We start from the raw sequence: 5,231 nt of genomic DNA on the forward strand, positions 1-5,231 counted from the left end.
GTGGCCTTAGATAGATTAGAGACTATGTCTGCTAAGCTAGAGGGGCTCTGCTCAGAATTCTCTGTCTGTTGCTGAGAGGATGATGGAAAAGGCTTGCTATCGCTAAACCTGTTTCTTCCACCATTATTAGAGCCTTGTTGAGGCTTTTGTTGATCCTTCTATGAGAAATTTGGATGATTTCTCCATGAGGGATTATAGGTGTTTCCATAGGCTTCACCCATGTAATTCACCTCTGCCATTGCAGGGTTCTCAGGATAAGCTTCTTCTTCAGAAGATGCTTCTTTAGTACTGTTGGATGCATTTAGCAATCCATTCAGACTCTGAGAAATCAAATTGACTTGTTGAGTCAACATTTTGTTCTGAGCCAATATGGCATTCAGAGCATCAATTTCAAGAACTGCCTTCCTCTGAGGCATCCCATTATTCACAGGATTTCTTTCAGAGATGTACATGAACTGGTTATTTGCAACCATGTCAATGAGTTCCTAAGCTTCTGCAGGCATTTTCTTCAGCTGAATAGATCCACCTGCAGAATGGTTCAATGACATCTTAGACAATTCAGACAGACCATCATAGAATATATCCAGGATGGTCCATTTTGAGAGCATGTCAGAAGGACACTTTTTGGTCAGTTGCTTGTATCTCTCCCAAGCTTCATAGAGGGATTTACCTTCTTTCTGTCTGAAGGTTTAAACATCCACTCTAAGCTTGCTCAGCTTTTGAGGAGGAAAGAACTTGGCTAAGAAAGCTGTGACCAGCTTATCCCAAGAGTTCAGGCTATCTTTAGGTTGAGAGTCCAACCATACTCTAGCTTTGTCTCTTACAGGAAAAGGGAAAAGCATAAGCCTGTAGACCTCGGGATCAACCCCATTGGTCTTAACAGTATCACAGATCTGCAAGCATTCAGTTAAGAACTGAAAAAGATCTTCTGATGGAAGTCCATAAAACTTGCAATTCTGTTGCATCAGAGAAACTAATTGAGGCTTTAGCTCAAAGTTGTTTGCTCCAATGGCAGAGATTGAGATGCTTCTTCCATGGAAGTTGGAATTTGGTGTAGTAAAGTCACCAAGCATCTTCCTTGTGCCTCTACCATTGTTATTGGGTTCGGCCATGTCTCCTTCTTTTTCGAGATTCTCTGTAAGGTTTTCTCTGGATTGTTGTGCTTTAGCTTCTCTTAGCTTCTTCTTCAGAGTCCTTTCAGGTTCAGGATCTGCTTCAACAAGAATGTCCTTGTCCTTGCTCCTGCTCATATGAAAAAGAAGAGAATAGAAAAGATGAAGAATCCTCTATGTCACAGTATAGAGATTCCTTTATGTGAGTAGAAGAATAAGAATGAAGGAAGAAAAAGAAAAATTTGAACACAGAGAAGGGAGGGCTTCGAATTTTGAGAAGAGAAGTGTTAGTGAATAAATAAAATAAATAGAAAGAGAGAGAGGGAAATTTGAAAATTAGAAGAAAAGAGAAGAAAAATATTTTTGTTTTTATTTTAATTATTAGTTAGAATTCGAAAATTAAGAAAGGGAATGAAATTAAAAGTTAAAACAATTAGTTAAATAAAAAAATTTTTGAAAAAGAGGAAGGTGATTTTCAAAAATTAGAGAGAATAAAGTAGTTAGATGGGTTTGAAAAGGATAAGAATTTTAAAACAAACAAAAAGTCAATTAGTTAGTTGAAAAAGATTTGAAAATCAATTTTGAAAGGATAAGAAGTTAAAAAAAAAAAGATTTTTGAAATCAAATTTTTGAAAAAGATATGATTTGAAAATGATATGATTAAAAAGATATGGTTGAAAAAGATTTGATTTTTAAAATTAAAATTGATTACTTGACTAACAAGAAACTAAAAGATATGATTCTAGAATTTAAAGATTGAACCTTTCTTAACAAAAAGTAACAAACTTCAATTTTTTTTGAATCACTCACATTAATTGTTAGTAAAGTTTTTGAAATTAAAGAAAAATAAGAAAAAGATTTTGAAAAACAATTTTTAAAATTTTCGAAAATAATAAAAAATGAAAAAGATTTGGTTTTTGAAAAACTTTTGAAAAGATAAGATTTTTAAAATTGAAATCTTGACTTGACTAACAGAAAACAACTAATTTTAAAAATTTTTTACTAAGACAACCCAAAGATTTCGAAAATTATGAGACAAATAAGGAAAAGATATATATTTTTTGATATTTTTTGAATTTTTAATTAGGAGAGAGAAAAATACAAATATGACCCAAAACATGAAAATTTTGGATCAAAACCAATGATGCATGCAAGAACACTATGAATGTCAAGATGAATACCAAGAACACTTTGAAGATCATGATGAACATCAAGCACTTATTTTTGAAAAATTTTCAAGAAAAGAAAAACATGCAAGACACCAAACTTAGAAATTTTTCATGTTTAGACACTATGAATGCAAAAATGCATATGAAAAACAACAAAAGACACAAAACAAGAAATATGAAGATCAAACAAGAAGACTTGTCAAGAACAACTTGAAGATGATAAAGAATACAATGCATGAAATTTTCGAAAGATGCACAAATTTTTAAAACATGCAATTGACACCAAACTTAAAAATTGACACTAGACTCAAACAAGAAACACAAAATATTTTTGGTTTTTATGATTTTATTAATTTTTTTGGATCTTTTCGAAAATTATTTTTATAAAAACGAAAAAGAAGAAAAGTTTTTGAAATATTTTTTGAAAACTTTTTGAAAATAAAATAAAGGTTGAAACAAGAAGAAAATTACCTAATCTGAGCAACAAGATGAACCGTCAGTTGTCCAAACTCAAACAATCCCCGGCAATGGCGCCAAAAACTTGGTGCACAAAATTGTGATCTCAATGGCGCCAACAACTTGGTACGCACAATTGTAAGATCACTATTTTTCACAACTTCGTACAACTAACCAGCAAGTGCACTAGGTCGTCTAAGTAATAAACATTACGTGAGTAAGGGTCGATCCCACGGAGATTGTTGGCTTGAAGCAAGCTATAGTCACCTTGTAAATCTCAGTCAGGCGGATTCAAATGGTTACGGAGTTTTAATAATTAAAAGATAAGTAAAACGTAAAATAAAGATAGAGATACTTATGTAAATCATTGGTGGGAATTTCAGATAAGTGTATGGAGATGCTTTATCCTTCTTGAATCTCTGCTTTCCTACTGCCTTCATCCAATCCTTCATACTCCTTTCTATGGCAAGTTGTATGTTGGGTGCCACCGTTGTCAATGGCTACTTCCCATCCTCTCAGTGAAAATGGTCCTCTACGGTTTCCCGCATGGCTAATCAGATGTTGGTTCTCGATCGTGTAGGAATAAGATTTACTATCCTTTTGCATCTGTCACCACGCCCTACAGTCGCGAGTTTGAAGCTCGTCACAGTCATCAAATCCCAGATCCTACTCTGAATACCACAGACAAGGTTTAGACTTTCCGGATCCCAAGAATGCTGCCAATTGATTCTAGCCTATACCACGGAGGTTCCAATCTCAGATTCAGATGCCCCATTGTCAGAGGGGAGTCGATGTGAATCGTTGATCTGAAACCAAAGAGATATACATTCAAGCTTGTCTTCATGTAGAACGGAAGTGGTTGTCAATCACGCGTTCATAAGTGAGAATGGTGATGAGTGTCACATAATCATCACATTCATCATGTTCTTGTGTGTGAATGGATATCTTAGAATAAGAATAAGCATGAATTGAATAGAAAACAGTAGTACTTTGCATTAATACTTGAGGAACAGCAGAGCTCCACACCCTTAATCTATGGTGTGTAGAAACTCCACCGTTGAAAATCTATAAGTGATAAAGGTCCAAGCATGGCCGTGAGGCCAGCCCCCAATGTCTAAGATCGCATAAACTGATCAAAGATAGATACCAAGATGTAAATACAATAGTAAAAGTTCCATTTATACTAAACTAGTTACTAGGGTTTACAGAACAAGTAAATAATGCAGAAATCCACTTTCGGGCCCACTTAGTGTGTGCTTGGGCTGAGCATTAAAGTTTTCACATGTAGAGGTCTTTCTTGGAGTTAAATGCCAGTTTGTAACTTGTTTCTGGTGTTTAACTCTGCTTTGCAACTTGTTTCTGGCGTTTAACGCCAGAATAGGGCAGAAAGCTGGCGTTAAACGGCAGTTTGCGTCGTCTAATCTCGGGCAAAGTATGGACTATTATATATTGCTAAAAAGCCCTGAATGTCTACTTTCCAACGCAGTTAAAGACGCGCCATTTGGACTCTTGTAGCTACAAAAATTCCATTTCGAGTGCAGGGAGGTTAGAATCCAACAGCATCAGCAGTCCTTTTTCAGCCTCTGAATAAAATTTTTGCTCAGGTCCCTCAATTTCAACCAGAAAATACCTGAAATCATAGAAGAATACACAAACTCATAGTAAAGTCCAGAAATGTGAATTTTGTTTAAAAACTAATAAAAATATATTAAAAACTAACTAAATCATAGTAAAAACTATGTAAAAACAATGCCAAAAAGCGTATAAATTATCTGCTCATCACTTACTTTCAGGCATGATGTGTAATGCCACATAATATATAAATGTTTCATTGACAATTGTTTTATTTCGATTCTATTTTTTCCTGTAAAGACATAATTTATCGAGATCTCATCGTTTTCACAATTTTTAGTATTTTCAAGTACTTGAACATATTCTGACATCAAAACTATATCAGAATTTTGGACAATTATAGGTTTATTTATTATGTCTTTATCTTTTTCAATAAGAATAATATTGACCTCTTTTCTTTTTTAAGGATTTTCATCTTTGGAACCGATACTGCACTTTTGTCATGAATTTGTTTCAGTGGCCATTTGTCTGACTGGGTCATCAATTTGAATTGGAGAGTTTTCAGCTGGTATATAGGATTTAATAATCCTTTTCGTATCAGAAAATACATTAGGCAATTCATTTGCTATTCTTTGCAAATGTATAATCTTTTGAATTTCTAGTGACATTGTCCTGGTCGAGGATCTAAATGCATCAAGGATGATACATTCTAATTAAGTTCCTTTTCAAGAAGCTTATTCTCTCCCCCTAATGTTAGAAATTTTAATTCATTAAAATGACAATATGCAATCGGGTTTTAAACACATCTCTTGTTTGTATCTCAAGATACCTCACTATAGAGGGAGAATCATATCCTACATAAATTCACAATTTTTTGGGGTCCTATTTTGGTGCGAAAAGGTGGGACAATTGGGACATATGT

The 5,231-nt window shown here is 34.2% G+C and overlaps 1 non-coding gene across 1 annotated transcript; it reads left to right on the forward strand.

Annotated features, from left to right (window-relative positions):
* The first annotated feature begins 606 nt into the window (after nucleotides 1-606).
* LOC127740860 (small nucleolar RNA R71) lies at nucleotides 607-710 on the forward strand. The gene has a single exon (XR_008001716.1). It is a non-coding gene; the product is annotated as a small nucleolar RNA R71 (small nucleolar RNA).
* Nucleotides 711-5,231: the final 4,521 nt, after the last annotated feature.

This window comes from Arachis duranensis, chromosome 7 (assembly GCF_000817695.3).
Source record: "Arachis duranensis cultivar V14167 chromosome 7, aradu.V14167.gnm2.J7QH, whole genome shotgun sequence".
Taxonomy (NCBI): Eukaryota; Viridiplantae; Streptophyta; class Magnoliopsida; order Fabales; family Fabaceae; genus Arachis; species Arachis duranensis.